Source organism: Dipteris shenzhenensis, chromosome 32 (genome assembly GCF_047967505.1).
Source record: "Dipteris shenzhenensis isolate YYH24624 ecotype China chromosome 32, Dip_SZ_1.0, whole genome shotgun sequence".
Classification (NCBI taxonomy): Eukaryota; Viridiplantae; Streptophyta; class Polypodiopsida; order Gleicheniales; family Dipteridaceae; genus Dipteris; species Dipteris shenzhenensis.
This window is the reverse complement of record NC_141627.1, coordinates 3035216-3045052: the sequence shown is the minus strand read 5'-3', so window position 1 is coordinate 3045052 and position 9837 is coordinate 3035216.

Sequence of the window (9837 nt, the reverse complement as noted above, 5' to 3'; positions counted from 1 at the left end):
AATATGTAGTAAAACAAATAGAACAATACATTAAATGAGAAGTAGACTTACCACGGTTGGCTTGAACGCCAACCATCCACTAGCACCAAAGTGTGAAGTACCTATAACGTCCAACGCTCTCCTTGTAGCCCTCCTCTGACCCTCGAACATTTCGGGATGGTCCCTATTTTGCTTCTTGAAGAACTTCCAATCAGCTTTGTCTGCCCACCCGGGTTTAGCCATCCCCTTTGCAATGGAAGTATGCAAGGTTAATCTACGATGCTTCAAGACCAAACCCATGTGCTCTCGCATGTAATTCTCATTGAACTCCCAATTTGGCGGGTTAGGGTATTTTTCTTTTAATTCATCGATGACCGCCTGCTTCTTTTGGTCATCTTGATACTGCCAATTAGTAGCAATGCCGCTCTTGAAGTGGTGGCTCATCAACCGCCTCATGGTGGCCATCACTGCTTTGCCCTTTCTATCTTCTATTATCTCTCCGATAGCTGTGATTTGATAGGAGAGGTCCTTGACTGGGTAAGGAGGACTCATGGTAATGGCAGAGCCAGAGCGAGTGGAAGCTGTGCGAGCACTTCCGAAGCGAGGAGTAGCAGTGGGAGTAGGAGAGGGCAAGGGACCTGATTGGTATTGTGTCTCGGGACCAAGTGGAGACCTATAGAGATGTGAGTGTGTTGACTCGTCTACATCTCCTAAGTCAGCACAACATAAGCGGCCCCTCCTACTCTTCCTTCCCTTATGATGGGCACGCCCAAGGGATGACCCCTCAGTCGAAGGGACACGAGGGGATGGTTGGACAGTAGGTCCAGCCGTCGGTGTAGGAGAGGGAATTGCTGAGGTCCTTTGACATAGCAGAGAGAAGAATCTCGCTGCCTCCTCATCGGTCATCTGTGCTACAAACTCATCGGGACTCCCGCAGGGGTAGTCGCAATGCTACGTCCAAGGGGAGTCAGGCCAGGGGTAGTCGCAGTGCTACATCCGAGAGGAGTCAGGCCAATCGCAGGGGTAGGCCCTTGAGGTGTCACGTGAGAGGAATCAAAGTCCTTTAGAGAATAGAGATTGTGATGTCTCCTCCTGCAAGGCTGTCTGTACTCATCGGACGTGCGACGTGATCCCATGTCTAACGTAGACACAAACACAAAAACAAAAACAAAAAAACAAACATAAGCATAGGCATAGGCATAGGCATATGCTTATGAAAAGAAGACAAAAAGAGAGAAAAAGAGAAGAGAAAGAAGAGAGAAGGAGGAAAAAAGAAGAGAAAGAAGCGAAAAGAAGAAGGAGAAGGAGAAGAGAAAGAAGAGAGGAGGAGAAGGAGAAGAGAAAGAAAAGAGGGAAAAAGAAGAGAAAGAAGAGAGAAGGAGAAGGAGAAGGAGAAGGACATGCATAGGCATATGCTTATGAAAAGAAGAGAAAAAGAAGAGAAAGAAAGGAGAAGGATATGCATAGGCATAGGCATATGCTTATGAAAAGAAGAGAAAGAGTGAGGAAAAAAGAAGAGAAGGGAAGGAGAAGGAGAAGGAGAAGGAGAAGGAGAGAGGAAAAGAGGAGAAGGAGACATATGCTCATGCATAAGCATAAGCATAAGAGAAAGAAGAGGGGGAAAGAGCATAAGCATAGGAGAAAGAAGAGAGAAATGATATGCTTATTCTTATGCTTGAGCATATGAGCATAAAAGAAAAAGAGAGAAAGATTAAGCATAGGCAAATACATATGCTTATGAAAAGAGATCAAAAGAGGGGGAAGAGGGGGAGAAAGAGAGAGGAAAAGAGGAAAATGAGACATGCTCAGGCATAAGCATAAGCATAAGAGAAGGAAGAGGGAAAAACAACATAAGCATAAGAGAAAAGGAAGGAAAGGATATGCTTATTCTTATGCATGAGCATATGAGCATAAAAGAAAAAGAGAGAAACCTTGAGCATAGGCAAATACATATGCTTATGAAAAGACATTGAGAGAGGGGAAAGAGAGGAGGAAAGAGAGAGGAAAAGAGATTGAAAGAGGGGATGAAAGAGGGAAAAAAGGAGAGGGAAAAAGAGCATAAACATAAGAGAAGGAAGAGGGGGGCAGGCCATTGAAAGAGTGAAAAAAGAAGAGAAGGAAAGGAGGAAGAGGGGAAAAAGAGATTGAAAGAAGGAAAAGAGAAGGAGAAGGAGAAGGAGAAGGAGAGGGAGAGAGGAGAAGAGGAGAAGAAGACATATGCTCATGCATAAGCATAACCATAAGAGAAAGAAGAGAGAAGGAGAAGGAGAAGGAGAAAGAGATGGACATGCATAGGCATATGCTTATGAAAAGAAAAGAAAAAGAAGAGAAAGAAAGGAGAAGGATATGCATAGGCATAGGCATATGCTTATGAAAAGAAGAGAAAGAGAAGGAGAAGGAGAAGGAGAAGGAGAAGGAGAGAGGAAAAGAGGAGAAGGAGACATATGCTCATGCATAAGCATGAGCATAAGAGAAGGAAGAGGGAAAAAGAGCATAAGCATAAGAGAAAGGGAAGGAAAGGATATGCTTATTCTTATGCATAAATATAAGAGAAAGAAGAGAGGAGGAGAAGGAGAAGGAGAAGGACATGCATAGGCATATGCTTATGAAAAGAAGAGAAAAAGAGAGGAAAAAAGAAGAGAAAGAAAGGAGAAGGATATGCATAAGCATATGCTTATGAAAAGAAGAGAAAGAGTGAGGAAAAAAGAAGAGAAGGAGAAGGAGAAGGAGAAGGACATGCATAGGCATATGCTTATGAAAAGAAGAGAAAAAGAGAGGAAAAAAGAAGAGAAAGAAAGGAGAAGGATATGCATAGGCATATGCTTATGAAAAGAAGAGAAAAAGAGAGGAAAAAAGAAGAGAAAGAAAGGAGAAGGAGACATATGCTCATGCATAAGCATAAGCATAAGAGAAGGAAGAGGGAAAAAGAGCATAAGCATAAGAGAAAGGGAAGGAAAGGATATGCTTATTCTTATGCATAAGCATAAGAGAAGGAAGAGAGGAGGAGAAGGAGAAGGAGAAGAGGACATGCATAGGCATATACTTATGAAAAGAAGAGAAAAAGAGAGGAAAAAAGAAGAGAACGAAAGGAGAAGGATATGCATAGGCATAGGCATAGGCATATGCTTATGAAAAGAAGAGAAAGAGTGAGGAAAAAAGAAGAGAAGGAGAAGGAGAAGGAGAAGGAGAAGGAGAAGGACATGCATAGGCATATACTCATGAAAAGAAGAGAAAAAGAGAGGAAAAAAGAAGAGAAAGAAAGGAGAAGGATATGCATAGGCTTAGGCATAGGCATAGGCATATGCTTATGAAAAGAAGAGAAAGAGTGAGGAAAAAAGAAGAGAAGGGAAGGAGAAGGAGAACGAGAAGGAGAGAGGAAAAGAGGAGAATGAGACATATGCTCATGCATAAGCATAAGCATAAGAGAAGGAAGAGGAAAAAGAGCATAAGGATAAGAGAAAGGGAAGAAAAGGAAAGAAGAGGGAATAGGGGAAGAGAAGGGGAAAAGAGAGGGAAAGAAGAGGGAATAGGGGAAGAGAGGGGAAGAGAGGGTTCCTACACCCATCACTACAGCTAGCGCTTAATGCACTATCTGCAGGCCAATGCAAATAACAAAAATAACAAAAGGAAAAAAGAGGAAGCACTTTCTTACCTGGAATAGTCCCGCTCGGTGTTTTGTGGACTAGCCCTACAAAAGAGAGGAAACATACCATTTTTCAAATAACTAGTTAGAGGAAGGAGGAGTTTAAAGAAGCAACTTCTCAAAGGGATTGGATTGAGGAGACAAGCATAAGCCTACAAACACGGAGAAAGCATAAGCCTACAAACAAGGAGAAAGAGGAGGAAGAGAAATACCAAAAAGACTAGAAGAGGTGAGTCTTCTTTCTTTCACAAAATCTCATTTTTTGTCTTTAACCCTTGAAAATCAAGCATGAAAACTAGCACATAGCCTTAGCAATACAACGAGAAACATGCTTCAACACTCACAAAATGAAATCTCACAAAAAACGAACCTACATTACTTAAAGAGACTCACCTTCTTGAAAAACTTCTTTTCACACAAGCAAAGAGGGAGAAGGGTGGAGAGGGAGCACAAGTGTTAGGAGAGGGGTTGAGTAGTGGTGAGGAGTGGAGAATAGAGAGGAGGAAAGCGAGGTCATCGGATATAAGGTGGGAGGAGAGATTGCTTTTCCCACAATAGAGATACTAAAGAAAGCACCACGCCACGGGGTTTTGGTGGGTTTAAGCCCACAGCGTCGCTATATAGCGATGCTAGTCAGTCACTATATAGTGATGCTTATTTTTAAAAGCGTCACTATACAACGATGGAATAGAGCAAAGCATCACTATATAGCGATGAAATAGAGCAAAACGTCACCATATAGCAATGTTTCAGGGCACTTATTGTTAAAAGCTGAAAAAGAAGCTCATAGGTGGCTATTTTATTATTGTTAATAGATTTCCTTGAAACTTATGTTGTGATTTTAGAAGTGTGTAGATGGAAGGGACTCGTCAGATGATGCGCCAATGCCCGAGAGCACAAAGTGGCTTACGGAGAGGTTGTATTGTCATTGCACTCATTACAAGCGAGAAGTACGACATCAACGTCGTATTATCATGTGCCACTTGCAGATGTATGGGGTGCAATGCATTGTGCAGATACTTGCTGTTGCCTCAAATTCCAAGCATAAACTAGATGGAGATAGACTAGCTTATCAAGTATATAAGCAAGCATACGGCTTCGATGGATTCCACCCTAGCCTTCTCGATGCTCGATATGGAGATATCTTTTTGAGATATCCACCTATTTTACATGCCCATGTAAGATATTTTCATAATCAGTCTACAAATTATTCAGCTTAAATTGAAGAAAATGCAATCAATGCGATTTGATAGTAAGCATACCTCACAATACCACTGATCTTGAATATAGCATTTCTAGCATCTTCTTGTAAGCACCCTTTTATTGTAATTGGGAGGATGAACTATCAAACCAACAAAGAAGTCATGTCAACAATATAACATAATCATAATTACGCTAGCGCATCACGATTATCGGTACACTAATCCTATAGCTTAGAATACCTATAAGACCTTGTGCCAATCATGGGACTTAGCCCACTAAGCTTATTGTCTTTTGAAAATGCTCCTTTCAAGCACGCATGTACCCTGTGGGTGTTTGAAAAGAGGCAATGTCCGCCTTGACCGCTATCTCCTCCCTCGTAGAGAGGATCCATGTTGCTTTCGGGAGCATAACTTTTCTCGAAGCATGCACTTGGGGCCACAAATGAGACATCCTATTCATAGCACACTAGTCTTCTCGTACTCCTCTCGAGTCTTTGGAACCAACTAAGTGTGCCCAAATAATAGCCCCCACATTCTTGAAGATATGCATGGGATCCAAGAGATGATTGATTTGTAACTGACCCCAATTTTTGTGTCCATATCTTTTGCCTTGTACTTCCCTGGCACAAGTAGTGCAAGCATGAGTGTCCCTTTTTTATTGTTAGCCATGGTGGGATATTGTAATTCACCACAACTATGGGCCATGTTGACCAAGATGTCAAGAATAACCCGAAAGGATTCACACCATCCATGGCGAGCCCAAGATGTAAGTTGCCTAGCTCCCTCGCAAAGTCTGGCCACTAATTGTCTATGTGCTTCCAAGCTGCACAATCTGTGGGAATCCTCAATGTGTCATTAGTGGACCGATGAGATGCATGCCATGTCATCAGCTCCGCTATGGATTTGCATCGGAACATGTGTTGTATTCTTGCAATGATGGGAAAGTGTCTCAAGACCTTTACCGGTATTTGCTCACCTTGCAAGTCATCTCTCTATATCATTGTTCCCCACACTTCGGACAACTAGCCAAATCTCCATGCTCACGACGAAAGAGAATACAGTCATTACGGCAAGCATGGATGGTATCATAATCCATACCCACCATTGTTAGTATCTTCTTCGCTTCATCTCTTGATGCGGGCATGGTATTTGGTGTAGGCAACATCTTTTGGAGCAACCTATCACAATTCAAACATAGATAGGCTTCAAATAATGATGATTCGGTACACTAATCCTATAGCTTGGAATCCCTGAAAGATATTGAGCAAGCTTAGAATCTTACAGCCTAACATTGAGCAAACATTTATAGACTCCTGCATTCTTTGAATTAGAGTGACAAAAGTCTGCATTTGTTTGCTCAATAGGCTATTGAAGCTTCACGTAAGAAAGAAAAAGAGAGGAAATAAGAGAGAAAAAGAGAGAGTGAAAAGAGAAGAAGTGGGGATAAAGTGAGAATACAAAGGCTTCGAATAATGATGATTCTCAAACATACATGATGATTCTCAAAACAAAAAATATCCAAATAATGAGTCAAATTAATGCAGGAGCTAACCTTATTAAGGCCGAGACACTTGTATCCGACCACCCATACTTTGCTTGCAAATTCAAGAGTGAGAGACAAGCACATAGTTTAGACATCCTAGCACCCTCGTATAACTGTGTTGATTGCAACTCTCGCATTTTGACCTCAGACTCTGACATCACGTGTACATGGGATGTAGTGCCCCTAAAAATAGAATCCATCATGTCGGCCATAGCCTCGTCATCATCCGAGAGACTATAGTCTTGCTCAAAGTGTGAAGGTATATGCGTACCCTCGTCAACCTCCTCATCCTATTTTAAGATTTCGTGTAAATATAAGATCTTATCTCAAGGTTTTGTATCATAATGGTATCCAATATTAACCACGAACTCAAATAGCTTTGACTTACCGATAATCCATCAACACGTGCAACACCAACAGTGGGTACTGGTTCGGGTTCCGAAGCACTTTCCCTTGAGCATTATGACAACTCAAGTACACTTGCTTGTGCACATAGTTGATGAGGTGGCTATTGCAGGTACCATTCATAGTCAGTGGATGTTTTTTCTCGAGCGGTTTATGAAAACTTTTAAGGGATTTGTAAGACAAAGAGCAAGGCCAGAAGCAAGCATGGCAGAGGGATGGCTTGTGCAAGAGTCATTAGTATATATCACAGAGTTTCTTGCATCCATGGATCTCGATATGCCACAAGCTTGGCATAACAAGGATGATGATTGCATCGTTGGCGAGGTTCCCCAAGGAAAAGGGACTGAAAGAAAGATGAGCGAAGAGCAAATGGAGAAATTCAATAAGTTTTGTATCCTCAATAGCAAGGAGATGCAAAAGTGGATTGAGAGATATATAAGCGGCCAAAGAAGAAAGAATAAATGCAAGGACGAGATTCAGAGTAATGTACAGGCGATCGCAACCATATCCATGAGATCTGGCTCTTCTCCCCACTCACATGTCACTTGATTGGCTACAACTGGCTCTACGTAAAGCCAAACGTGATGGAGAGACAATAAACGAGCACGAGTGAGAGTTATCATCTGGATGTATGATGCATGTAAGTTTCTTACCTCTTGACGTAATTAAGTAATTATTTGTGGCAATATATGCTATAAAATAGATGCATCTTCATTATTTTAATGATGCTCTTTTATTGGACAAAAAGTATAGTGCATTATGGTCATATGGACGACATTTTCGCGTGGAACGCATCGATTCAAAGAGAGTCACGTATGATTGTGGAGTCATGGCTAACTTCACACAAGATAGCTGAGCAAGTGCTTCGGATACCAATCTTCTCTCCTCACAGTTGGATTATTGTGGAACCATACGCAAAATCTATGAATTTGATTTCAGACAATTTAGTATTTTCATTCTTGATGTAAAATGGTTTAGAACTATTTACAATGGTCCCCATGTGATAGTGAGAAAAGATAGTAGCAGTTTCTTTGCAATAGACTCCACCAAACTTTGGACCGATGAAAGTGATACTTTTGTTCTTCCCAAGCACTGTGAGCAAGTGCGCATACTAATGATTTAATAAATCGAAGCTTTCATTTTTAAAGATCCATTGATACATGTACTTAAGCATAATTTCATATATATAATTGATGACATTTGGCACCCATCTTCAATATAGGTGGCTTTTCATTCGGATCGTTCTGATCCAAGATGGTGGTACGTGATCCAAGTTGCACCACGAAGTAAGCAAAATTTTGAAGATAGAGATGTGGATATGGAGATGCCACTACCAATGCCGGATCCAATTGATCCAGATGAATCTAGCAAAGAAGATGAAGATCACAATATGAGCCAAGAGGAAGATGCGCATAATGACATCGCATGGCAGGAAGATGGAGATCATGATATTGAGGAAGAAGACAACGATCATCAAGAATCACCACACTTTATTAAAGAAAATGATCAAGTACTTTTAGGTGAATGTACGATGCTAGAGTATGATGATAATATAGGATATCAACTCGGTATAGAGTTAGAGATAGACTTGTTTGGCACATTAGACTTGGCTCAAGATGAAACCGTTGATGTAAATGCTCTTCATTGATTTTTTTCATCTCAAACTTGGACATGAATATATGAGCTTCAAAGGCTTGATGTACATGCTCTCGTACTTTTATTCTCTCAAAAGATCAAACATGCATGAAAATTTAAAAAAAAATTGCCATTGGAGAAAACTAACTTTTAAGGCCGATATGAGCAAAAAAATTCTCTGTAAAATGTCACTATAAAAAAGTATCTCAGTGTTGCTATATAACGACACTTACAATTCTGATAAAAGTCGCTATATAGTGACTTTAGCAATGGTCACTATATAGCGACGTTTGACTAAAGTTGCTATATAGCGACCCTTGACGAGGCGCACTTCCAATATCAATGATTAGCGCCGTGCACACGCTAAACATCGGTACTTAAACATCGCAATAGGATCCGTGTGTAGTAGTGCTATTAGCCGGAAAAGAAATTAGGACTAGAGGCTAGAGGCTAAGCATGGCGACGCTCGAGGGCCATAGAGGAAAGGAGAATGTGAGGGCGAAGCGTTATCATGGGAGGGGAAAAGGAATTAGAAGGGGAGGGAATGAAGAGGGAGACTATGACACAAGGGGAAAGGGAGAGGGGGAAGAGAAGTGTGTACATGATGGGAGGAGGAATGTAAAGATGGAGACATCAAGGGAAGAGGACCATGCTTTATTTTGAAAGGAAGAGAAGGGAGAAATCAAAGTACTAGCTAGGTGGCTTTACAAGAATGAGTGTGTCTCATCAAGGAATAGCCCCCTCCTTTTATAGCTAAGAGAGGGGGTCTCTCCCAATAAATGGATCCTCCCACATGCATGGTGTGTGCGAAAAAGTCTCCCATGTGGGCTAGGTGGTTACGCACTCTCAATTGTGTGCGACAACCCTTTGCCTCATTTTTCCACATAAATCAAGCCCCATATCTCAAGTCTATGATACTCCCTTGGTCTCTTCCCAATTTTATAATATGTTCAAACCTCTAGGAGGACAAGTGGAGGGTTGGCACAAGGAATCTTGCCACCTCATCCTACTTTCCCCATTATTTAACTTGCTCTCTTGGACCTTCTATACCTCCCCCACATGGGCCTATCCCATATGGAGGGAATAACCCAATATAATATCCATCTCCACCTTCAAGCTCTTGTTGGTAAATAATCTACCTTTGATTTCCTTGCCTACATAGGTTCCTTCTGTTCCTATGAACCCAGTTGTTGATGTTAATGATTTTGATCCAGCCAAAAAGGAAGCTTTAGCTAACCTAACACAAGACTTTGCCTCATCTGAGAGTGCTTTTGACAATCCCTTTGCCGAGTTTTCCTCTTTTATCCCTCTTCTTCCCCCTCACCAACTAGAGTTGGATTCCATCGGACTTGTGTACAAGCTTTGGGCATTTGAGACCATTAACCACCATGCCCCCTTCATGCTTTAGTCTCTCATTACCCTTTGTAATC